The 26,885-nt window shown below is 50.4% G+C and overlaps 1 pseudogene; it reads right to left on the reverse strand.

The window, feature by feature from the left end:
• Positions 1 to 21,376, reverse strand: part of LOC135292506 (zinc finger protein 850-like) — a 113,480-nt pseudogene extending 92,104 nt beyond the window's left edge.
• Positions 21,377 to 26,885: the final 5,509 nt, after the last annotated feature.

Below are 26,885 nucleotides of genomic sequence, written 5' to 3' on the forward strand. Positions count from 1 at the left end.
AGCACCACAAAGTTCCTTGGCAAGAGACATTCTTGATTGGACACTTCAGGCACAACAAGGAAACACAGTAACAACAAAACCATACAAAATCCAGGTAATCCAACCACAAATGAACCATGAAATGTCCCTCTGTGTGTGTGTGACACAAGGACAGTGATGGCAAGGATAAAAGGAATACGGCCTAAAAGCTGAACAGAGCTCAAACTCAACAGGACTTAACTTACACCTTAACCTTAACTGATACCTTCAACTTCACAATTTTTCAAAAGAACAGCACTTAACACTATTTAACCTAACTTAAAACCTATGACTTATCAATTTAAAAGAGGAATAACACTTAACAATATTTATCTTAGCTTGTAACTTATATTAAACTTAACAACTTAGCCAAAGAACAACTCTTAGAAGCAGTTCACTTAGAACAACTCTTAGAACACTCAGAACAACACTCAGAACAACTCTTAGAACTTTTCACTTAGCTTAGACCTTGTGACTTAACCTCACCTACAGGCCTGACTGACTCAGCTATGCAAGGCACACCAACCCCTCCGAGAGCAGCATTTCTGCCACATTTCCCCAGCACAGGCACTCCTGTGTGCACACAGACACAAAGAGGCAGTGCAAGGCACCTGTGAGAAATTCCCCTGAGGGCAGGAAATGCTCCCTGTGGATGCTTTGCCATCTCCCCAGCGGGTGAAGGGTTGAGCCTGGAGGAGTGGGGGGATCGGCCCAGGCTCCCTCGTTGTTCAGGATCCCCGAGTGCAGCAAACGGGAGAGTTCCCGGCTGGGAGAGGCCCCACTCAGAGGGAGTCGCTGGCCCAGGAGAGCTCCAAGGGGCTCCTTTTGCAGTGCTGTTTGTAGGGCCCCAAGAGAGGGGCTGCAGTCACAGCAATGGTTCATCCTGGCCGCACTTGGCATCAACAGCTTTCTTTGGCACTGTGAGAACAGGGATGTTGTGCCTCTGAGGGAACACAAACAGTTCCCAGGGCTGCTCCTACAGCAACCAGGAGCTGGTTGGGCACAGCAGTTCCTGGAGCAGACAGTGTTTGTGCTGAGCTGCAGAGGAGCTGAGCCCAGGGGCTGTTGGCCAAGGCCGAGGCCCAAGGAGCATTTCTGAGCTGGCAGGGCGGCCTGAGAAGGGGAGGGGGGAATGCAGCAGCACAGGGCCCATGGAACCAAGGGACCATGGTGACACTGTGGGGCCCTGTGAGACCAAGGGACCATAGTGACACTGTGAGACCCTATAGTGCCAAAGGTCCATTGTGACATTGCAAGGCCTCATGGCACAATGGAGGGACCATTAAGAGACTTCACAGCCTCATGGAACCAAGGGGCCATTGTGACACACAATGGAGTCAGGGGATCATGGAGACCATTGTGACACTATGAGGCCCCATGGAATAAGCAAAGCATTGTGACTCTGAGAGGCCTCATGGAACCAGTGAGACCATTGTGACCCTGGGGGTCCCCACAGAACCAAGAGGACCATTGTGATCTTGTGGGGCCTTGTGAAAGCAAGAGGCCTTTGTGACACTGCAGGGCTGCATGGAGCCAAAGGTTCATTGTGACATTGTGGGGCCTGGTGTCATCAGTGGTCCATTGTGTCTCTGTGGAGCCAAAGGAGACCATTGTAACACTGCAAAACCCCGTGGTCCAAAGGTCCATTGTAACACTGCAGTCTCATGGAATAGAGGAGTCACGTGTCATTGTGGGGCCTGGGGAACCACAGAGACCACTGTGACACTGCAAGGCCTTATGGACTTGTTGGGACCATTGTGACATTCGGGGCCTTCTGCAACCCAGGAGCCATTGTGACATTGTGTGACCCCCATTGAACCAAAGCACCATTGTAACACTGCAGGACCCCATGGAATCAAAGCACCATTAGGACACTGTGGGGCCCTGTGGAACCAAGGGGACCATGGTGATACTGCAGGGCCTCTTAAAACCACGGCAACACAGAAGAGGTCTGGCTGGTTTGGCCTCCCATGGACTGCCTGACTGGTCCAACTGACCATGGCATGTTGAAGGCCTCTTCTCTTCTGCTGTTGAAACACTTGTGCTCCATACTTTCTTTCATATGGAAAAGATCTGTCCTTCTCCTGCAGGCATCCATGGCCAGAATTGGGATTTCATCTCCAGATTTCCTTATATCCAGGGATTATTCCCATAGGAATATTGCCAGGACAAGACTGGCTGACAACGGTTTCATGAGGGTCACCTCTCATCTGTCCCCAAAACACTGGGGAAGGCTCAGTGCTTTCCTTCTTGTGGAAAGAATGTCCTTCTACAGGTGCCCATGGCCAAGATTGGGCTTCCACCTTCAAAATTCCCTAAATTCAAAGACTGCTCCCAGACAAAATCTGCCATTCCTGACAAGTCTGGCAGGCATTGGCCTAGTGAGATTCTCACCTGCCCTCCAAACACTGGGGCTCTGCCCTTCCCTTCCTATGGAAAAGAACTTGCCTTTTCCAGGTGCCCATGGTCAGAACTGGGATTCACCTCCAACATTGCCTATTGTGAGAGACTGGAGGAGATTATTGGCTCAAAACATTTCATGTGTCGGGGAGTCTTGTTTAAACTGTGTTCCCTTGGACGAGGACACGAGGCTTGACTCCATTTTCATCAGAAGGCTGATTTATTATGTTATATATTATACTAAAATACTACATTACAACTATACTAAAAAGAACAGAGAGAAGAAGATCAGAAGGCTACAAAGACAAGAATAGAATAGGAATCAATAACAAAAATCTTGTGACTGCTCACAGCCTTGGCACAGGTGGCTGTGATTGGTCACTGATTGAAAACAATCCACATGAACCAATGGAAGATGCACCTGTGGCATTCCACAGCAGCAGATAGCCATTGTTTACATTTCTTTCCTGAGGCCCTCAGCTCCTCAGGACAGGAAAAATCCTAGCAGAGGCTTTTTCACTAAAATATCATGGCAACACCCTTCCAACCCCATCTCAACCTGGCGGCTGTGGACTGGAGTGAGTTTGGCCTGGGATTGAGTTTTTTTGAGGAGGGAACAAGCAATTTGAGGAGGGACTGAGCCTTTATGGGTTAAAATTCAGTTGTTTTCAGTGGGATTTGAGTGGTTTTGAGGCGACAGATTGATACCTCTTGGATTTTGGAGGGCAAAGAGAAGAAGAACAGAAAAAAATTAAAGCCAAACCAAAAGGAGAAGCAGCCAGGTGTGTTCCCACCCTGGATCACAGGGAATGTGGGTCACCAGGGCTGTGCCCAGCGTGGGTCCTGCAGTGGGGGATGGAGCTGGAGCAGCGCACGAAGCTCTTCCCGCACTCGGGGCACTCGCAGGGCTTCCCTCACCGGTGCCTCCGTTGGTGTTGGGTCAAGTGAGAGCTGCTGGAGAAGCTCTTCCCACACTGGGGACACTCGTAGGGCCTCTCCCCAGTGTGGATGCACCGGTGGGTGACGAGGGTGGAGTTGTGCCTGAATCCCTTCCCGCAGTGAAGGGCAGAAGGAGAGGCAGAAGGGCCTCTCCTCTGTGTGACTCTGATAGTGCTGGAAGAGATGGGAGCGGATCCGAAACCCCTTCCCACACTCGGAACACTCGTACGGCCTCTCCTCAGTGTGGATCTTTTGGTGGACGATCAGGCTGGAACGCCGGCTGAAGCTCTTCCCACACTCCCCACACTCGTGGGGCCTCTCCCCAGAGTGGGTCCTCTGGTGCTGGATCAGGGTAGAGATGTGCCCGAAGCTCTTCCCACATTCCTCACACTCGTGGGGCCGTTCCCCAGTGTGGATGAGCCGGTGGGTGACGAGGGTGGAGTTGTGCCTGAAGCCCTGCCCGCAGTCGGGGCAGCGGAAGGGCCTCTCCTCTGTGTGCGTGCGCTGGTGCACGAGGAGATCAGAGCTGGTCTGAAATCTCTTCCTGCACTGATCACACTCGTAGGGCCGTTCCCCAGTGTGGCTCCGCTGGTGCCTGATCAAGTGGGAGCTCCACCTGAAGTTCTTCCCCCACTCCTCGCACTTGTGGGGCTTCTCCCCATCAGGAACCTCCTCACAGACCACCAGCTCCGAGCTCTGGCTCCATCTCCAGCCGCCTTCCCGGCCCAGGCTGGCTCTTTCCCCCTCAGATCCCCGCCATCTGCGTTTGCAGCCCCTCCTCGTGCGGCATCTCCGGGGCTTTTCCTGCCCGTTGGGTTCCTGCGCCGTGGAGCCGCTCAAAACAGCCTCTGCCACGGGGTTCTGCTGTGCTGGGCTGGGAGATGGAGCAGGAGAGAGGGGGAAAGGGGCACTGACTTCCTCCTCACCTGCCTCAGTGTCCAGGGACATCTTCCTCTTCCTCACAGCCTCACAAGAACTGGCAATGGGAAATTCTGATTTGGGAAAACCAAGGGATGAGCACATTGAGTTTGAAGGTCTTTCTGCCCAAGTCCATCTCTACAAGTCACCAGCGACCTAGGCTCCAGAAAAACCTTCCAAACACCAGGATTCAGCCCTGAAAAACCCTCCCCAGGAGTTCCCCACCCCTGCTCCCGCCCCTCTGCTGTTCAGGGGCTCCCCTGTCCCAGCTGCTGGGGTCACGCTTGCATTGAGGGTCCCCCTTCTCATTGGTACCCGCCCTCCCCAGGCTGCTGGCAGTCCCAGCAATCCCAAAAGCTGCCCCCACTTCTATCCCAATATCCCAGCCCTGGCTATCCCAATATCCCAGCCCTGGCTGTGAGGGGGTGGTAGCCCCTCTTTTTGCCCGTTGAATGTATAACTGCATTGCATAGCAAAGTATGAAATAGTTGAGCAAGAATTGGAAATTTACTGTGCAGGAACTAGTTACTCAAGCATAATCAGCTGAGCTGACCATAACCACAGATGCCTTTTTAGCAATATTAACCACGAGTGCCTTTTTAAGCAATATTATAGAACATAGGTCAAGTAAGCCAAAGGGATACGTGCGAGGAAGAGGACGAGCCTTCATCGAACGACCACCAGGAGGCAGATGAAGACCCCCTAGCAACAAGGAGAACATGCGCAGATTCACCGCAGATGCACCGGAAGGATGACGTGAAACCCGGAAAAGGAACTGTTCAAAAGGGGGAACGGGACTCGGGCTCGGGTGCGGCAGTTGGTGGAGCGGTGACTCCCCTCTGTCGCCCAGCGCTGTACTTTGCTTCTTTTATCCTCTATTAAACATTTTATTGATTGGCATTATGACCCATTGTGTTCATTCCATAACAGATTTGGTGCCGTGACTCGGATCCTGGACTTGCGGCGAACTCCTCCTTGGGAAGGCGCGCCCCCGCTCGTTTGGCGGGTCCTGAGTTCTCGGAGTCCGCCTCTAAACAGGACCGACGAACCGACGAACCTGGATACGAGAGGATAAGGAAGCAAACCGAAAACCGGGCCCAGGGGTAGGTGGACCCCTTAAAAGATCTGTGCACAGAGTCCAGACGAAGACGCAGGACGCGTGAGTATAAACGGGATCCGTTCGGGTGGGGTCGGGATCCCGGAGTGTGGCGAGAGGTGTGTGTGTGAGAGGGGAACTGGCAGCCAGATTCCCTAAGCGAGTGTGGACCCTCAGTAGTGCGGTTCCCGCGAGGGAATGAGCCACGAACCAGGGGAAGCGACTGGTATTTGTGAACTGATTGAAGGCACTCCGGAGGAATGGGGCAGGGGAAGAGTAAACCCACTACAGGAATCAAGTTGCCACCTATCCCCAGGGATAGTCCCCTGGGATTTTTGCTAGGAAATTGGAAACACTTTCCAGGGACATCAGGGAAAGATAAGGCAAAGATGATACACTATTTATGGAAGTATGGGGAGGAAAGGAAATTTCCAAGAGTGTCTTCTGGCCCATATATGGATCACCAGAAGACTGGGTGAGACAACAACTGAATATATGGGTAAACAGCAAGGAGCCTTCGGATCCTGAGGAGAGCGATTATGCCCGAGTGTGGGTAGGACGTCCGGAAGTATTTATTTTTAAGCTTTCTGAGAAGTCGGGGAAAAGGAAGGGACGACAAGGAGATTTGATCATCGCACCCCCTCCTTACGCCCCGCCCCTTGCACCTAACACTCCTCACCCTTCGTCGGATGAGGATTCCAATTCGGACCAGGATCAACCGACTGAGCCCCGTAATACTACAGGCCCGGTAACACGCAGCCAAACGCGTGGCAAATTGTATCCCTTAAGAGAAATGCCCATGGGGGGGCCTCAACCAGGGATTGGGTTTATCTCGGTTCCCTTAAGCTCAGGTGACGTCAGGGAATTCAAAAAGGAAATGGGACATCTTTTAGAGGATCCCTTGGGGGTGGCTGAAAAGGTAGATCAATTTTTGGGACCCAGTATGTATACCTGGGAGGAGTTGCAATCCATATTAAATATCCTGTTTACAGCAGAGGAGAAAAACATGATCAGGCGAGAAGGCATGCGTATATGGGATGCACAACATGCCCAGGGACCAGCAGCTGACACAAAATGGCCCCTCCAGAACCCAAACTGGGATCATCAAAATCCGGCTCAGAGGGTCCATATGCAGGATTTAAGGACAATAATTGTGCAAGGAATTAGGGAATCAGTCCCGAGAGGCCAAAACATCAACAAGGCTTTTAATGAAAGACAAAAGAAAGATGAAACTCCCACAGAATGGTTGGAGAGGTTGCGAAAGAATTTCCAACTCTATTCAGGAATGGATCCGGATGGGCAGATGGGGCAGGCGGTATTGAAGGTACATTTTGTTTCAAAATCATGGGAGGATATTAGGAAAAAGATACAAAAGATGGAGGATTGGCAAGACAGGGGATTGGACGAGTTGTTACGAGAGGCTCAGAAGGTGTATGTTAGGAGAGAGGAAGAGAGTCACAAACGGCAAGTTAGAATGATGGTTGTTGCGGTACGAGAAGATAGGAGACAGGATCAGGAGCAGAGGATGAAGCGGCCCTGGGAGTATGGGAAAGTGGGGAATTTGAAGGAAAGTGCGGAACCAAAGACCTGCTTTTACTGCAGGAAAAAGGGGCACTTTAGGAGAGAATGCCGAATCCGAATTCGAGATGAGAAGGAGTTTAAGGACGATTAGGGGGGTCAGGGGCTTTATCTTCTGGGGACCCAAAAACATCAAAAAGAGCCCTTGATAAAATTAAAGGTAGGTCCCCAAGGCCAGGAGATAGAATTCTTGGTCGATACTGGGGCAGAAAGATCCACCGTCCAATTTTTACCTAGAGGTTGCAAACTGTCAAAACAAACGGCTACGGTGGTTGGGGCAAAGGGGGAACCATTTGAGGTACAAGTTATTAAAGAAGTAGTGGTAGAATCTGGAAGTAAAATAGGGGTGGGTGAATTTTTACTAGTACCAGAAGCTGATTATAACTTACTAGGGAGAGATTTAATGATAGAATTAGGAGTCCAAATTGAAGTAGTAGAGAAAGAGTTGAAAATTCGACTCTGTCCTCTCCGACTAGAGGACGAAAATAAAATAAATCCTGAAGTATGGTATAATCCCGGGACAGTGGGTAAATTGGAAATGATACCATTTACAGTGAAGATTAGGGACCCAGAGGTCCCTGTAAGGGTAAAACAATATCCTATTTCATTGGAGGGGAGGAGGGGACTCAAGCCCGAGATTGAAAGGCTCTTAGCTAGAGGACTGCTAGAACCTTGTATGTCACCTTTTAATACTCCAATATTACCAGTAAAGAAGGCTGATGGATCTTACAGACTAGTCCATGATCTGAGGGAAATCAATAAACGGACGGTTGCCCGATTTCCCGTAGTGGCCAATCCCTACACCCTTTTAAGTAAACTAGGGCCAGAAAACGAGTGGTACAGTGTGATAGACCTGAAAGACGCCTTTTGGGCATGTCCTTTGGATAAAGCCAGTCGAGATTACTTTGCCTTTGAGTGGGAGGATCCCGACACAGGAAGGCGACAGCAGTTAAGATGGACCGTGCTCCCCCAGGGGTTCACGGAGTCCCCTAATTTATTTGGGCAAGCATTGGAACAAATTTTGCAGGACTATATTCCAGATCCTGAAGTAAAGTTAATTCAATATGTAGATGATCTGTTAATTGCAGGACAACAGGAAGCTAAGGTCCGGGAAGAAAGTATCAAGCTTTTAAATTTTTTAGGACTAAAGGGGCTAAAGGTCTCTAAAGCTAAATTGCAATTTGTAGAGGAAGAAGTAAAGTACTTGGGGCATTATCTGAAAAAGGGTGAAAAGCGCATTGACCCAGAAAGAGTACAGGCGATTCTTGATCTTCCTCTACCTCAAAATAAGAGACAAATCCGACAAATATTAGGACTTATAGGGTATTGCAGACAATGGATTGAAAACTACAGTGGGAAAGCGAGGTTTTTATATCATAAATTGACTCAAGAGGGACACCTCAAGTGGACAGAGGAGGAAAAACTCCAGTTCCAGAAATTGAAAGAAACCTTAGTTCATGCTCCGGTCTTAAGCCTTCCCGACTTGAATAGATCTTTCTTCCTATTTGTTAACATTGCAGACGGGGTAACATATGGGGTACTTACTCAAGAGTGGGCGGGGAGAAAGAAACCTATTGCATATTTATCAAAGATTTTAGATCCTGTTAGCAGGGGGTGGCCAAACTGTTTACAGATAATTGCAGGGTGTTCAATGTTAGTGGAAGAAACCAGAAAAATCACCTTCAACGCCTCTTTAAAGGTGTTCACTCCACATAACATTCGGGGTGTAATGCAACAAAAAGCAGAAAAATGGATATCAGATGCAAGATTACTTAAATATGAAGGAATCTTGTTAGAAACTCCTAATTTTACTTTAGAAACCACCTCAATACAGAACCCCGCCTCTTTTCTCTTTGGGGAACCCGAAGTTGGCCCACTGACCCATGACTGTGTAATTACCATAGAGGAAGAAACAAAAATCAGGCCTGATCTTGAAGAAGAAGAATTGGAGACTGGGGAGAAACTTTTTGTAGATGGCTCCTCCAGGGTAGTAGAGGGCCAAAGGAAGTCGGGATATGCTATAGTGGGGGGACCGGATTTAAGAATAATAGAGTCTGGGACCTTAGACAAAACTTGGTCCGCCCAAGCTTGCGAACTATATGCTATTCTAAGGGCTTTAAAATTACTGAAAGGTAAGGAAGGCACTATATATACAGATTCCAAATATGGATATGGGGTGGTGCATACATTTGGGAAATTATGGGAAGAAAGAGGTTTAATAAATTCACAAGGAAAGGGCTTAGTACATCAAAAACTAATAATAGATCTTTTACAGGCCCTGAGAGGTCCCACAAAGATAGCTGTAGTTCACCTGAAGGGACATCAGCGTGGGTTGGACTATCGAAGCAGAGGCAATAATGCAGCAGATCATGAGGCAAAAAGAGCTGCGTTAGTGGAAACTTTAATTCTAAGGGAGAATGGGGAAAGATCAGAGGAAACACATCAGGGACAAGTTGTATTCACTGAAGAAGAGAGGGAGAAGCTGGCACAATTAGGGGTGAAAGAGGTATCAGGAAATTGGCAATTAAATGATGGGAGAAGAGTTTTACCAAAGGCAGTTGCTTGCCAAATTCTTAGTAAAATGCATCAGAAAACACATTGGGGAGCTCAGGGATTGGTTGATCATTTTGCGACCCAGTATATGACTGTAGGTCTGCATGATTTAGCAAAAAACATAACCAAAAGCTGCCCAACGTGTTTACGAATAAACAGAAGAAATTTGAGGAAACCACCCTTAGGAGGGAGGCCAGTAGCAAAGATGCCCTTTTCCCACCTACAGGTAGACTTCACTGAGCTTCCCAAGGTAGGAAGGATAAAATATCTTTTGGTAATGGTAGATCATTTAACTCACTATGTAGAAGCATTCCCTACGACTCGAGAGACAGCCCAAACTGTGACCAAGCTGTTACTTGAGGAAATAATACCCCGATATGGAATACCAGAAATCATAGATTCCGATAAAGGACCACATTTTACCTCAAAAATTACCCAAGCCTTGGCGGATGCCTTAGGCATCAAGTGGGAGAAACATACCCCTTGGCACCCCCAAAGCTCGGGAAGAGTCGAAAGAATGAATGGGGAAATTAAGAAACAACTTACAAAACTTGTGCTGGAAACAAAGCTATCTTGGGTGAAATGTTTGCCATTAGCATTACTGAATATCCGGACTCGGCCACGGGCGGACCTAGGATTATCCCCATTCGAAATGCTGTATGGGATGCCATATTCCCTTGAAAGGGTCCAATCCCACCCTAATGTTTCTGACCAAAATATTAACAAATACCTCAGTGTATTAATGAACTATAAGAGGAAATTGTGGGAAAAAGGAATGTGGGCTCAACGACCACCCTTAGACCTTGTATTACATCAGGTGCAACCTGGCGATTGGGTCCTGATTCGGAGCTGGAAGGAAGACTCCCTCACTCCAAAGTGGGAAGGACCGTACCTGGTCCTGATCACCACAGACTCTGCGGTACGAACTGTAGAGAGAGGATGGACACATGCCAGTCGGATTAAGGGACCAGTGGACCCAACCCAGTTCGAACACGAACACACGAATCAGGGGGATTGGAAAGTGAAAAGACATTCAGGAGGTCTAAAGCTCACATTGCAACGGGGGAGGCCACAACTCTAATGGACCTTGTTGGGGCGGGCGATATATGGGTAGGAGATAATTGGGAGCTGCAAAAATGGCTTCTTGGGGATTCTGAAGCACCAGGCTATTGTAAATATCTGGAAGATCTAGCTCAGCAGCCCTATTATCGACCTGTTAGACTAGAAAATAAGGGGGCCGCATGGACGGGAGGAACCCATGCTAATCACAAAGATATTAGGGTAAAATGTATCTGGCTTGATTGTGATTGTTATCCATTCGCATGCTTTAGTTGTAAACTTTGCGGCGAGCGATGGTGGACTCATTGTAGGAGAGGGAGAGCTCCCTGCAGTGTGTGTCAACGCTGCTGGAGCGCGCAACGTAAACTTACTTGGGAAACATTGAATTGGAAAATAGCCAATCGGGAGTTAGAAGCGGGATCACCTGCCTGGTGGGAGATCTTTACAAAGGGGATGAATCCCGAACTTCATTGCTACCACCCCAACGAGCCCTCTGGACCATTCCTGACCGATATAGAGACGGTCAAATGTCGGAAGCTCTTTAAAGAGCTCAGATGCGATATCCCGCAACTAAAAGAACGAAATTGGAACACTCGGAAATATAAGTGGGCGCGAGAGATTTCTGCCCCTGAAGAAGATCCTTGCTGCCGAGAAGATGGATTACCCTGTAGCTTGTAGCAACCAAGTTGACAGGCAAGGCAGAGGGGTCTTGCATGGGGAATCATTCATGAAGGAGGAAAAAGCGCCCGAAGATAGAAGGGTCCGAGGGAATTTGGGGAAAGGTGACAAAGAAGTAAACAGAGGGGGAAACCAAAACCAGGATAAGATATTAACCTTACCCTACAAGGGGCACCATCTAGCTCTATGCATAATCTTGTTATTGGTTCATTGTGTAGAAGGAAGAGAATCGCATGAACCCTTCAAATGGTCGCTCATTCGGTGGGAAAATCAACGGGTCCTTGCAGAGACTATAACTTCAGGAGCCCCCTCCTTTAACTGTCAATTGTGTGACATTGCCATACGGCCTTACTGTCAAAATATGGGGTTTTATATGTGCCCAGCATCAAATCCTGGAAAGTCATACTGCAACTACCCCGGAGAATTTTACTGTGGATACTGGGGGTGTGAAACTATAGCCTATGGATTTGTTCCAGGAGGAGGGAGGGACCCACACATAACAGTCGGTTGGCACCCACAGTCTTGCACTCCTCCCAAACTTGACTTTGAGGGTGGGTTAGTAAAAACTGGGAATTGTAAAAGCCTTCAGATTAATGTGACCCAGGAAAAATTGGGCAATCCTACTTGGATTATAGGAAAAACCTGGGGAGTTAGACTGTGGGAACCGGGAAAGGATCGAGGAGGACATTTTGTGATAAAAAAGGAGCCAATTCCCCATGATCCACACCCTATAGGACCTAATCCTGTGATAGGATCTGCAGGGATTGAGGGAGCCAAAAAGGAAAACACCACTCATAACACCCCCGCCAATCAGACGGATAACAAAACCCTTTGGAAAGTGATGCAGGCTACATTTACAGTCTTAAATCATACATACCCAAATCTTACAGATGGGTGCTGGCTATGATATCTGGTTAACCCACCTTTCTACGAAGCCATACGGTCACCTGCAAAAGCGAGAAGGGCAAATGGGTCGAACCCTAGAGAATGCTTGTGGAAAGTAAATCCACAAGAGGGCTCTCCTGGGCTATCATTGGCTCAAGTAAGCGGGAGAGGCAGGTGTATAGGGAATGTCCCCGAGGATAAAGAGCATCTGTGCCAGAACAAGACAAGTCTTAGAAACCCCTCTAAACCAGCTAAATGGCTCATTCCTGCAGTCAATACCAAATGGATTTGTAATAAACTTGGAGTGACCCCGTGCATTAACATGGAAAAATTTAATGAAACAACAGAATTTTGTGTACAGGCATTGATCGTACCCCGAATATCGTATCATCCCAAGGATTACGTATATGAAAATCACATTACTCCAGAGCACCATCTGATCAAAAGAGAACCACTCACTGCACTCACACTTGCGGTTCTATTAACTATTGGGGGAGCAGGGGTGGGAACAGGAGTAGCCTCATTGGTACAGCAACAATTAGGAATGAGAGACCTGAGAATGTCAGTAGATGAGGACTTAAGTAGGATCGAAAAGGCTATAGATGGCCTAGTGAAATCAGTTAGATCCTTGTCAGAAGTAGTATTACAAAACCGAAGGGGATTAGATTTATTGTTTTTACAACAAGGAGGATTGTGTGTAGCTCTAAGGGAAGAGTGTTGCACCTATGCTGACCATACCGGAATCGTCATTGATACGATGGCGGAGTTGCGCAAACAAATAGAGCAAAGGAAGAAATAACAAGAAGCGCAACAAAGCTGGTATGAATCCTGGTTTACGCACTCCCCTTGGTTAACCACCCTTTTATCCACCATAGCAGGACCACTAATTTTGCTTATTTTAACGCTTACCTTTGGACCTTGCATTTTTAACAGATTAATTGCTATTGTAAAAGGAAGATTAGAAGCAGCCCACCTAATGCTTATAAGAGCGAGATATGAACCAGTGGCAGAGGGAGGAATGGAAGAATATTTAGAGCTTAGTAGAGAAGCATTAGCTAGGTTCAACGGACAAAAAGATTGATAAAGAAAAAGGGGGGATTGTGAGGGGGTGGTAGCCCCTCTTTTTGCCCGTTGAATGTATAACTGCATTGCATAGCAAAGTATGAAATAGTTGAGCAAGAATTGGAAATTTACTTGCAGGAACTAGTTACTCAAGCATAATCAGCTGAGCTGACCATAACCACAGATGCCTTTTTAGCAATATTAACCACGAGTGCCTTTTTAAGCAATATTATAGAACATAGGTCAAGTAAGCCAAAGGGATACGTGCGAGGAAGAGGACGAGCCTTCATCGAACGACCACCAGGAGGCAGATGAAGACCCCCTAGCAACAAGGAGAACATGCTCAGATTCACTGCAGATGCACTGGAAGGATGACGTGAAACCCGGAAAAGGAACTGTTCAAAAGGGGGAATGGGACTCGGGCTCGGGTGCGGCAGTTGGTGGAGCGGTGACTCCCCTCTGTCGCCCAGCGCTGTGCTTTGCTTCTTTTATCCTCTATTAAACATTTTATTGATTGGCATTATGACCCATTGTGTTCATTCCGTAACACTGGCTATCCCAATATCCCAGCTCAGCTCCCCCCACCATCCCCGCTCTCTGCGGCTCCATCCGGCCCCGCTCGCTGCCCCAGCGCTCGCAGGGGTCCCGTCCACGTCCCCCACAATCAAGGACTGGGGGACCCCGGGCCGTTTTGTATTGTGTTTTATTCTCCTTGTTCTCAGTTTGCAATGGTTTCCCTGATGTAGCCCCGCTTCTTTCCTGAAAATGCTTTGCCCCAAGTGCCTTCCCTCCTCGGCCATGTCAATCCTCCCTGTGGCTGCAGAGCCATTCCCCAGACTCCTCCCTGGGCCTCTGTCAATCCCTCGGCCTCCCTTCCCCTCTTTCCAGAATCTTCCCCCAGGGGCGTGGAGTGATTGGGCAGAGGTCAGGGCCCTCCCTTAAGGTGCTTCCTCATTTGTGCTCCTTCATGTCCATCTGCCCGGTTTGCACAGCCCCGTTTCCCCCATTGGTTGTTGGATGTATCTTTGCCTTGTTTGCGCCCCCCTTTCCAAGCTGGTGCAGGGGCTGAGTGTGTGCTGTGTGCAGCAGGTTGCCCTGAGGGTCAGAGCTGCCCTGAGCCCTGAAATAAACCTTGGCTTTCCCCTGCCCAGAGTGGGCCCTTTCTTCCTGCAGCAGCGTCTGCCAGCTGCTCCTGTGGTTTAGGGCTGGCAGCCCCGGCCGCTCTCCTGTAGCCCGGGCACAGGGGAGTGTCCCCCGCAGTCGAGCGTGTCGGGCTGGGCGGGCAGGGCCCGAACGGGCACTGAGAGGACGCGGCGACGGGGCCGGGCTGCGACAGCACCACTGCCAGGTACTGCAGGGAGTGCAGAACTGGGGGGACAGTGAGATCGGGGAGCTGGGGGGCTGAACGTGAGAGACTGGGGATCCAGGGGGGTCAAGAGGCCAAGGAAAGGGGGACTTGAAGGGCTGGCCGAGCTGGGAAGGAGGTTCAGGGGCTCAGAGTCAAGAAAAGGGGGTGCAGGGCCTGGGAGAGCTGGGATGGGGTGTGCAGGGAATCCTGTGCCCAGGAAAGGGGGTGCCGGGATGTCCTGGGAGTGAAAAAAGGAGGGTCTGGGAGCTGGGAAATGCAGGAATGGGGGCCCAGGAATCTCAGGTTAGGGAAAAGAGTAGGGCTGGGTGCTGGGAGAGGCGGGGGCCGGGAAAAAGTTGAGTTGGTGCTGGATAAGGGGGTGCAGGGGGGTTCTCAGTGCTGGGCAATGGGGTAAAAAGGGGGTCTGGGATCTCAGGAATGGGGGTGCAGGGGGGGATCAGGGTCACGGAAATGGGGGGCAGGGATGGGGAGAGATAGAACGGAGTTCCAGGGGGCCTGGAGCCCAGGAAAGGGGGGTCCAGGGTTTCCCAAAAAAGGTGGGACATGACATAGGGACACCCTGGATATTCCAGAAGGGGGAGTTCAGGGCATCTCTGGTTTTTGCAGAAGGATGGGCCTGGGGGCAGGGAAAGGCTGGAATGGGGGTCCAAGGTGTTCCAGGTCGTCCCAGGGCCAGGCACACGGGAACTCTGGAGGCGCCCAGGGATGTGGAGCTCAGCCCAAATATTCTGGGGGGTGCCTGGGTTGGGTTATTTGGGGGGATGTTTGGAGAATGAAGAAGTGCAAGGCTGAGCGGAAAAGGCCCCTCGGGGGGACATCGGGGGGTGGCGGTGGCGGCTGGCGGCAGAGGCAGCCTGGAGGAGCAGAGCCCTGTGTCCCCCAGGAGCCCAAAGTGGGGAGCCCAGAGAGGGGGGAGCGCCGCCATTGGCGGGAGCCTGCAGAGGCTGGAGAGGGGCAGGGGGGACTCCTTGGAGCCCCTGCAGCCCGGAGCAGAGCATGAGGGGAGAAGGGAGCCCAGAAGGGAGCCCAAAACGCCCCGGCATCCCTGAATGGGCAGAGCGAAGAGGGGGCAGCTTTTGGGATTGCTGGGACTGCCAGCAGGCTGGGGAGGGCAGGCACCGAGGAGAAGGGGGACCCCCAATGTAAGCGTGACCCCAGCAGCTGGGACAGCAGAGGGGAGGGTCCAGGTACAGGGAATTTCTGGGAGGCTTTTTCAAGGCTGAATCTTGGTGTTTGGGAGGTTTTTCTGGAGCCCCGATGGCCGGTGACTTGTAGAGATGGACTTGGGCAGAAAGACCTTGAAAGTCAATGTGCTCATCCCTAGTTTTCCCCAAACCAAGATTTCCCATTGCCAGTTCTTGTGAGGCTGTGAGGAAGAGGAAGATGTCCCTGGACACTGAGGCAGGTGAGGAGGAAGTCAGTGCCCCGTTCCCCTCTCTCCTGCTCCATCTCCCAGCCCAGCACGGCCCCGGCTGCAGGACAGCCTGGGGGCATCTCCTTGCCCTTGCCTGTGGCCCGGAGGCAAATGCCATCCTGTCCTTGTCCTTCCTCCCCCAGAGCAGGAGCTGAGGATGGAGAGCAGGGAGGACAAATCCCCGTGGCAGAACCTCGTGGCAGAGGCCGTTTTGAGCGGCTCCACGGCGCAGGAACCCAACGGGGAGGAAAAGCCCCGGAGATGCCGCACGAGGAGGGGCTGCAAACGCAGATGGCGGGGATCTGAGGGGGAAAGAGCCAGCCTGGGCTTGGAAGGCGGCCGGAGATGGAGCCAGAGGTCGGAGCTGGTGGTCCATGAGGAGGTTCCTGATGGAGAGAAGCCCCACAAGTGCGAGGAGTGTGGGAAGAGCTTCAGGTGGAGCTCCCACCTGATCATCCACCAGAGGAGCCACACTGGAGAACGGCCCTACGAGTGTGATCAGTGCAGGAAGAGGTTTCAGACCAGCTCTGATCTCCTCGTGCACCAGCGCACGCACACAGAGGAGAGGCCCTTCCGCTGCCCCGACTGCGGGCAGGGCTTCAGGCACAACTGCAGTCTTGTCAGGCACCGGCGCATCCACACTGGGGAGGGGCCCCACGAGTGTGAGGAATGTGGGAAGAGCTTCAGCCGGAGCTCCCACCTGATCCAGCACCAGAGGACCCACACTGGGGAACGGCCCTACGAGTGTGAGGAGTGTGGGAAGAGCTTCAGTCAGCATTCCAACCTGATCATGCACCAAAAGATCCACTCTGGGGTGAGGCCCTACGAGTGTTCTAGGTGTGGGAAGGGGTTTCGGATCCGCTCCCATCTTTTCCGGCACTATCAGAGTCACACAGAGGAGAGGCCCTTCTGCTGCCCCCACTGCGGTAAGGGATTCAGGCACAACTCCACCCTCGTCACCCACTGGCGCATCCACACTGGGGAGAGGCCCTACGAGTGTCCCCAGTGTGGGAAGAGCTTCTCCAGCAGCTCTCACTTGACCCAACACCAACGGAGGCACCGGTGAGGGAAGCCCTGCGAGTGCCCCGAGTGCGGGAAGAGCTTCGTGCGCTGCTCCTGCTCCATCCCCCACTGCAGGACCCACGCTGGGCACAGCCCTGGTGACCCACATTCCCTGTGATCCCTGTTGGGAACACACCTGCCTGATTCTCCTTTTGGTTTGGCTTTAATTTTTTTCTGTTCTTCCTCTCTTTGCCCTTCAAAAGGCAAGAGGGATGGATCTGTCACCTCAAAACCACTCAAATCCCACTGAAAACAACTGAATTTTAACCCATAAAGGCTCAGTCCCTCCTCAAAAAAACTCAATCCCATGCCAACCTCACTCACTTCCACAGGCAGCAGGGTGAGATGGGGTTGGAAGGGGATTGGGAGCAGTGGGATCCCAATTGGGAGCAGTGGGATGGGAATTGTGTGGGGCTGGCTGGGTGGGATGTATTTGACAGCAAATAAAACTTTCAGAGTTACTGATTTCTGTCCCATTCATTTTCAGTCAGTTCTGTTTGCAGAGTGCCACCTTCTCAGCTGATTAATTTGCTATAAAAATCCCATTTTTCAAATCATCTAACCCAAACAATCCAAAAACCAATATCCAAATAACAGCACTACAATTTAATTTTAAAAAATAATTTGAAAGTACTTAAGGGTGTTATTAAAGTTTAATTGTTTGGTTAAAATGTAGGAGAAATTCTAGTGGTGCTTGGTTTTGTGTTTAGTATATTTGCAATATGAATTGTTTTACTAAGGTGTGTTAGATTGTATGTTAGTTTTATCTAAAATATATTAGTTATTGAGTTAAAACTTTCAACAGGTATTTCCTGGTATTCAATTTGTTTATTTTTATTTCTGGATAATGGTATACTAATAGTTGTTGTTTTAGGTTGACTCATTATTGGAGTTATTTAAGTAAGTGTCAAAAATATTATATATATATTTCATTTCCCCCGCTCTCCCGCCCCTTCCCCATCGTTCCCCCCATCCCCAATCCCCTCCCCCGTGTTTGGGTTTGGGGGTTCCAGCCCCTCCTGCTCCGTTTGGGGGTCCCGACCCCGCTTTGGTTTAATTTGGGGCCCCGCCCCCCTTCTCCCCGCGCCCCCCGCTCCCCCCGCGGCCGGGGGCGCTGCCAGCACCACCAGTGCCACCAGTGCGGCCCCGGCTGCCCCCGCACGCCCCATCCCCATGCCCAGGGTCACCTCCCCCCTCCCCAAATTCCGCTGCCGGGGAGCGCTGGGCGCTGCGGCTCTGCCCGGCAACCGATGAGTCACAGCCGCGCCGGGCGCTGATTGGCTGCACATCGCCGGGCGGGGCCCAAGCGCCGAGCTCCCGCCCGGCAACTGGATCGGCACCAGCGCCGCGCGCTCTGATTGGCCAGCATCTCTTTTGGGCTGGGGGCGGCAGGAGCTGGGCACCCCCAGGAGCCCCTCGGCTTTGGGGCTCTCGATCCCCGCTCGGCCCTCGGGCCGGCCCTGGTGACTCGATCCGTCCTAAGGACGTGATTCGTGAAGGTTCTTTTTCACTGATCTCAGGGTGCAAAAACTGGCACGGCAAGGGGATTTGCAGTAAAATCACAACAGAGATACTTTTATTGTGTAGCCATAGCAAAGATGCGTTAGAGAGAAGGGGAATGAAGAAAGGGGAAAGAATAAGGAAAAGAAAAAGAAGAGAGGGAGGACAAGGAGGTATATAGCTACCAGACGTGCGGATGACAAAGTCCCTCGAAGTCCAGTCGACGAAGAGGCCTGTCGTCTTCACGTCAGGGGAGATCTCCAAGGTATCAGTCAGCTCTAACCTTTTTTATAGTCCTTTTGAAATGGGGGAAGGGGACCCATTTCAAAATAGTCTGTTGATAAAGGGTACAAGGAGTCCATCAGTAGTCCATCAGCAGCAGGTGTCGTCAGCAGCAGATGTCGTAGGCAGGAACCATTGTCTTCTCGGTCCAGTGGTCACTTGCAAAACTTGCTCTGGTCCCCATGCACGCCTTCCCTCACCCTACGGTAGGGATTTCAGTCTTAGTCCTTTTGGGGAGAAGAGGGGAGCTTTTCCATGTAGGGGTCCCATGTCTCAGTCCTTGAGGGGAGAACCTTCTCCCATCTCAGTCCATCTGTCACAGTGGTTGATGTACGGTGAATGGAGGGTCCTTTTGTGGTGACCTCCGGGAAGGTCCTTCCAGAGAGAAAGTCCAGCCAAGTCAGAAGGGTGGAGAAATTCCAGCACTAGCGTTGCTAGGTGATGCAGGCGAAGGAGAGCACACTGCCCCTTCTTGGGTGCAGTGTTCCATGAGTTGAGCAAACACACCCGTAGGCAATAATCTGGCTTGGTGGACCAGACAGACCTGGATTTTCAGAACGGGATCTTTTCCTTTCCCCGGTGGTCTTGGCTTTCATGACGATCGAGAGGCAAAAAATGAGGGAAGTTTCAGACAGACTCTCACACCTACAAATAAACCAAAAAGCACGATACAGCAGCCCCATCCCCAGGGTCATGGGATCCCAGATCCACAGAATTGGCTGAGCTGGCAGGGACCCATCAGGATCCTGGAGTCCAACTGCTGGCCCTGCACAGGACACCCCAACAATGCCAGCCTGGGCCTGGCAGCGCTGTGCAAACGCTGCTGGAGCTCAGAGAGCCCTGGAGCTGGGAGCCTTCCCTGGGGAGCCTGGGCACTGCCCCAGCAGCCTCTGGGGAAAAACCTTTTCCTGAGATCCAGCCTGAGCCTGCCCCGACTCAGCTGCAGCCGTTCCCTCCAGTCCTGTCCCTGGGCACCAGAGGGAAGAGGTTCCCACAGCCCCAGCCAGGGACCCGCTCCCAAGGCTGTTGCCATGGCCACCAGGCTGGGACCTGCTGGGATGCTCGGTTTCCATGGACCGGGGTTTAGGAATGGGATTCTCCCCCACTCCCAAGGATGTTGCCAGGTCCACCGGGGCTGGGACCAGCTGGGATGCTCGGTCTCCACAGCCTGAGGTTTAGGAATGGGATTCTCCAATTTCCTGCTCCCGCTAAAACCACACTGCCACTCGCTGCCCTCCCGAATCCCATGGAAAGAACAAAAGGCAAACATCCCAGGCTGGGATAAGAACAATTTATTTGGAACAGCAACGAGATAAGAAACAAACAGAAACAAAAACAATATTGATCACAGAAGGGATATGCAAAAGGGAAAACTACAATGCAACTGTCTCTTCCCGGCCACAATTTCCTCCTGCCTGGAAAGGACACCCTTCTCCTCAGGGAAAGAGTCCTTTTCCTGCCCCTGGCAATGACTAGAGGTGAGAGTGAAGGTAATGACATGGCCCTGGCCAGACCCTCATGGTCTTTGATCCCACATCATGTCATTGGCAGGGGCAGGAGGAGGGACAGGTGTCTTCCCAGCATGGATCACAGGGAACACAGATCTCCAGGGCTCTTTCCAATATGGGTCCTCCAATGGGGGAAGAAGCTGGAGCAGGGCACAAAGCTCTCCCTGCAGTTGGGGCACTGGCAGGACATCCCTTACCAGTGACTCCTGGCTGGTCAAGTCAGAGCTCTGGGTGAAGCTCTTCCCACATGTGGGGTACCCATAGGGCCTCTCCCCAGTATGGATGCGTCGGTGCCTGATGAGGTGGGAGTTGCGCTTGAAGCCCTTCCCGCAGTCAGGGCAGCAGAAGGGTCTCTCATCTGTGTGAATCCTTTGGTGCCTGAGGAGATTGGAGCGGGCCTGAAACCTCTTCCCACACGTGGGGCACTCGTAGGGCCTCTCCCCGGAGTGGATGCGTTGGTGAGTCACAAGGGTGGATCTGTAGCTGAACCCCTTCCCACACTCCCCACATTTGTACGGTCATTCCCCCGTGTGGATCATCTGGTGGCAGATCAGGGTGCTGCTCTGCCTGAAGCTCTTCCCACACTCCAAGCACTTGTGGGGCTTGTCCCCATCATGAAGCTGCTCATGGACCACCAGCTCCAAGCTCTGGCTGAAGCTCTGTCCACCTACCTGGCTCAGGGTGGGTCTTTCCTCCTCAGAGCACCCTGGGCTGGGTTTGCAGCCCCTCCTCCTGTGGGATCTCTGGGGCTTTTCTTCCCTGTTGTATTCCTGTGCTGTGGAGCCACTCAAAATGGCCTCTGCTACGAAGTTGTGCCATGGGGTTTTGTCCTCCCTGGTCTCCATCCTCAGGTCTTTGTCTGGGGGAGGACGGACAAGAAGAGGATGGGATTTGCCTTCGTGCCAGAGGGAAGGGGTAGGAGATCCCTCCAGTTCATCCCTTGCAGGAAAGCATTGCCAGTGGTGTTGTCCTGCAGCCAGGGGCCATGCTGGGCTGGGACATGGAGCAAAGGAAAGGGGGAAAAGGGCAGTGACTTCCTCCTTACCTGCCTGCATGTCCTAGGGCATCTTCATCTTCCTCACAGCTTCCTCCTCCATCTGGGAAAGATTTTGGGATGGGAAATTCTGTTCTGGGAGGAAAGCAAGAGATGAGTACATTGAGTTTTGTACTGGTTTAAAGGCAAACCAGGGGGAGATTCTAGGCCAGAATTACAATTAATTAAGAAAATTAAGATTGAGGCAATGATACATTGCCTTAAACTGACAGAGTCAGGATCTAACCTGGCACCCTGTTGGTCAGGGTGGTAGCAGCAGTCCCATTAAATGGTGGCTGCAGTCCTGTTGCAGTGATGAACGTGATTCCGTCGAAGCAGTGATCCTGTAGAAGGGTCTGGTCTTCCTCTGAAGGTCCAGTGGTGCTTATGGAGCTCTTGTCCTCTGGGAATCCAGTAGGCAAGGTGCTCCTGGGGCTGCAAGCCTCATCTTATATCCAGGTAGGAATGCGTGGCTCCTCCCCCTGGGTGGAGCATCCCACAATGGCATGATGTAATTTTGTCAGGGAAACTCAGTGGCCCATTAACAGAAGATAGCCCCTGGAGGGCGTTATCAGGGCTGAGTCATGGAAGAGATAAAGAACACTGCCCCGCCTGTTTATAACAGTTTGTAAAGATGATGATGGAAAACATGCATTTGGTTACATCTTACACTGTAACCTGAAACAGTGGGGTAATCCCTGCTTGGGGGGTAACGCCACCTCTGCTTACCCAAACTGGCTCAGGTATAAAACCCCCACTCGGGAAGGCCACACACACAGGGGACAATGTCACTCTTGCCCTGGCCCAGGGGAAGTCTCTGTTCCTGTCACTACCTTGCCCTAACCCCTTTTCTCTCTTTTTCTCTTTTTCCATCTCTCTCTACCTCACACTTATTATTCAATAAAATCCACTTTGGATTTGGTCTTGGTAGCACCTTAATTGGGGCAGAAGCATCTCTCTAACCATTTTCTTAACCAGATTGTGACATTATTTTGGCACAGTGAGTTTAGGCACTGTTGTCTGACCCCAAGTGCCTTTGACAACAGCATGGTTCCCTCCTCTGAGGAGGTCATAGATCGTTTGGGAGGAACTCTTGGAAACTTGGACGCATCTTCCCCTAAGCGAGTTATGGGAGAAAATGGTTGTTGTGGGTAGCCAGTGTAAAGAAAATATTTTCTTGTTCTTCCTTGAAAAGTTTGTTCAAATCACTGGAGAAAAGGAAACAAATATTACCAGTGAAGCTGACAAGGTTCATTCACCCCAAGGTGAGGAACACAAGGCTGCTAAAGTGCCACAGGAAGCCCGCTAACTTCCTGAATCACTCCCAAATTCACAGGCTTAGGGGCTTTGCCAAATGTGAGAATCACTGTTCTCTTCATCCCTGTCACCTTTGTGATAGTTACACAAAGCTTTCTCTTGCTTTTTATAATCTGTACTGGGCTGAATTACCACTTTTCTTTTATGGGAACCTGCCAGCAGCTGAGCTGGAGCTGTGCAGGAACCGATGGAACTTGGAATTTTCACACACTTGCTTCTATTGCCAGTTTATTAATGCTTGGGATTGGTTTGCGTTTTCATGACATGCGACTTGTGGGAAAATCAAATATTCATGAAAGTGGTTTATGCAGAGTTGAATTTGATTTCTGCCAAGTTTATTTTGTCCAGTGCCCAGGGGATGCTCAAGGGGTCTCTGTGCCTTTTGCCCTGGGGGATGCTTGGGAGGGGTTTGTGGGGGCTGTTCCTGTCCCTGTCACCCCATGCCATTCCTCAGGGGGTGTCCCTGTCACCCCACGCCATTCCTCAGGGGGTTTCCATCATTCTCACTCCAGGGAATGCCTGGGGGGGTTTCCCTCCCTGTCACTCCTGTGCCAGGGGATGCTCAGGGCAGTCTCTGTCCCCTTGCCCTGGGGGATGCTCAGGGGGTCTCCATCCCTCTGGTGTCAGGGAATGCTTGTGCAGGGCTGGGGACCAGGGGCTCTGTGTCCCTCTCACCGCTGAGGGTGCTTGGGGCTGGGGGGTCTCTCTGACCTTCTCATCCCTGGGGAGGCTGGGGGGGGTCTCTGTCCCTCTCAGCCCTGATGTGACTGCACCCAAACATCATTGAGGTCAGAGGGACAGAGACACCCCCAAACCCCCAGAAGGGCTGAACCTGGGATCATGCTCATACCCTCTTCATCTGTGTAGCCCAGAAATGAGTTCTGCACCTTTAAGGCAGGTTCTGAGACCGAAGGGAGGGAGGAAGTGAGCAAGTTTTTTAAGAAACTGCACTCCTCCATATTCTGGCTGCTGGACAGACAGACTCTCCTTTGGTTTTAGTTAGTTTTTAGTTCTCTAAGGCAGATAAGTGCCCTGGACTGTGGTTTTTCTTTTACTTTAGAGCTGTTTAAACCTGCTCTGAACATCCAGAAGAGCACTGGCAGCTCCACCTGTGGCCCATTGGTCCGAGCCTGGTCCACGGCATTTCCAGTGCTGGAGAAACTGAGAAGAGACTGATAAGAGACTGAGTGAGCAGAGCTACAGCCCACAGAGGGATTTTCTGAGTTTGCCATCTCTTTTGGAGCGGCAAGAGGTTTTATTGTTTAATATTGGTCATTTGCTGTGCTCGTGAATGCTTTGTCTGTTAAATAAACAGGGTTTTTCCACTTTTCTCCAAGGAAATCTTTTCCCAAACTGATTGGGGAAGAGGCTGCTTGAATTTGCTTTCCAGAGAAAACCCCTTTTGGAGGTTTTCTCCCAAATTTGCCCTAAACCAGGACAGGGCGGTGGGGAGAGGAGAGAGCCCCAAGTGCCTGGACTGGGGGGAGGCTGGAGAGAGGGACCCTGGGACCCCAAAACCCCGCAGCATCCCTAAGCAGGACCCTGGAGAGGGGGGATCCCCAGGTGCTCTGGGATCCTTGGCAGCCATGAGAGAGGGGACCACCAGAAGCCCAGAGGGATGAGAATGGAAATGGGACACTCCTGGTGGCTTTTTTTGATTCTCTTTTGCTTTTTGAAGGTTTTTATTGATATCAGGTGACTTCTAGAGATGGACTTGGGCAGAGGCCTTTCAGACACACTGTGCTCATCCCTTGTTTTTCCCCAAACCAGGATTTCCCATTCCCAAATATTGGCCCAATGGAGGAGAAGGCTGCAAGGAAGAGAAAGATGCCCCGAGACACTCAGGCAGGTGAGGAGGAAGTCAGTGCCCCCTTCCCCCTCTCTCCTGCTCCATCTCCCAGCCCAGCATGGCCCTGGCTGCAGGACAACCCCGCTGCTGATGCTGTCCTGCTGGGGATGCACTGGGGGATCTCCTGCCCCTTCCCTCTGGCACGGAGGCACATTCACAGGCTCTGGGGCAGGAGGGGGAGCCGCGGGCGGTTTGGGGCGTGGCTCGGCTGCTCCTGGCGCGGTTCCCCCGAGCCCCCGGCGCGGCTCCGCCAGGCCCCCCCACCACGGCACTGGCCAGAGGCACTTTAACAGAAATGCTGGTAAATTTACCATCTGGAATCACACTAAATACAATTTCAAGAAGCTGCTGGTTTGCTGGGCAGTTTGCCGAATTCCACATTGTTGTTTCTTTCAATAAAACTGCACTTTAAAAAGTCTTTGTAAATTCATGCTTGCCTAAAATTTGTAGCTTCCATGGGTTTCTCTCAAAACTAAATTACATAAAAACCTGACATACTTATCACATCCTTTTAATCCCTCCAGTAAATCCTTCATGCTGTTATTTCAATCTCAGATTGTTCAACTTTTTCAGTGCCTTATTTCCCTTAATAGCATCAGAATAAGTTAAATTTTTTTGTATGTATAACATTTAAGGATATTAATTTTTAATTCTATGATGTTTAACTTAATGCAAATTCAGGGTTGACAAGATTAAGCAAAGTTAAACTTCATTATTGTTAGATTTCAGCAATGTTATGTTACATTCTATTAATTTGAAATCCTGTTGTTCTGGATTGAAAGACAATGTGTGTATTCTATTTGCCATCTGTCAGAGGCAGGGCAGTTATCTTCTGTTAATCGGGAAGTAAATTGGACCCCCAATAGCCCCCACAGTTCCCCAAACACCTGCAAGGACCTCCAAGCTTTCTAAAATCCTTCTTGTGAGAGGAGCTTTGTAGTAGCTGTTTCCAATCCCCGTCCCAGACTTTCAAGATTTTGTATGTAAAGAATTATAAAGGTGGAAGGAAACCTTTATAGACTTTGTCCCACAGGATTAAAGACGGCAGACCAGAGCTATTTCTATAAATATATACTATCTCTTATGGTAATGATTAAACAATATTATCTTAATCAGAAAAATTTGCTCCTAGGTATAACAGCTGTAACTCATATTATATTATATTATATTATATTATATTATATTATATTATATTATATCATATCATATCATATCATATCATATCATATCATATCATATCATATCATATATCATATATCATATATCATATATCATATATCATATATCATATATCATATATCATATATCATATATCATATATCATATATCATATATCATATATCATATATCATATACTAGGAAGTGATTTCAAAGTAACTGTGTTAAAGCAAAACCAGTTATTAAGCAAAGATTGATGTCACTCCCTGTCTTGGTTTGGAAAGACGGGTGTCTGCCAAGGAAGGTAGGAGCCTGTCCTGAAATCTAAAATGTAAACCCCATTCCTCTGAATTGTTATAAATTTGGAATTAAGGGGCTCTCAGGCAAAGATATGGGAGCAGGAACCACAGTTCTTTATAAGGGAAACAAATAAAAAGATGAAATAAACAATGCAGTAAACCAAGACAACACTGACAGAGTCAGAACACAACCTGACACCCTCTTGGTCAGGGTGTTGGTAGCAGTCCAAATGGAATGGTGGCTGCAGTCCTTCTGGATTGTCAGGTGTGGTTCTGCTGGAGAAGGGGTCCTTTAGAAAGGTGTAGTCTTCCTCTGAAGATCCAGTGGAAGAGGCAGCTGCTGTTCCTCTGGGAAATCCAGTGGAGAAAGCCATGCTGGTGTTCCAGAATTTTTAATATTATATCTGGTAGGAATGCTTGGCTCTCCCCTCTGGGCGGATCATCTCACAATAGGATGCTGTAGTTCTTACCAGTCATGCAGTGCCATTCAGTAGCCTGTTATCAGCAGATGTCTGCCTGGAGGGAGGAGTGGGTGTGGAAGAGATAAGGAAAACTGCTCACTTAACAGAAGACAACTGCCATACAGATTGCAAAGAGAACGCAATCTGTTTGGCAATCCAGGAAGGTCTCCCTTGTGAAACTCAGGGGCCCCAAGGAACCAAGGGTCCATGGTGACCTTGTGGAGCCTGTAGTGTCACAGAGGAGCCATTGTGACACAGCGAGGGTGCATGGAGCCGAGGGGCCCTGGTGACACATCAGGGCTTTGTGGAACCACAGAGCCATTGCGACATTGCAAGGTCTCATGGAAGCACGGGGCCATTGTGACACTGCAGAAGCAGGGGGAACATTGTGACACTCTGGGGCCTCGTGGAACCAAGGAAACCATTGTGACACTGTGGGGTCCCACA

Source organism: Passer domesticus, unplaced genomic scaffold (genome assembly GCF_036417665.1).
Source record: "Passer domesticus isolate bPasDom1 unplaced genomic scaffold, bPasDom1.hap1 HAP1_SCAFFOLD_37, whole genome shotgun sequence".
Lineage (NCBI taxonomy): Eukaryota > Metazoa > Chordata > Aves > Passeriformes > Passeridae > Passer > Passer domesticus.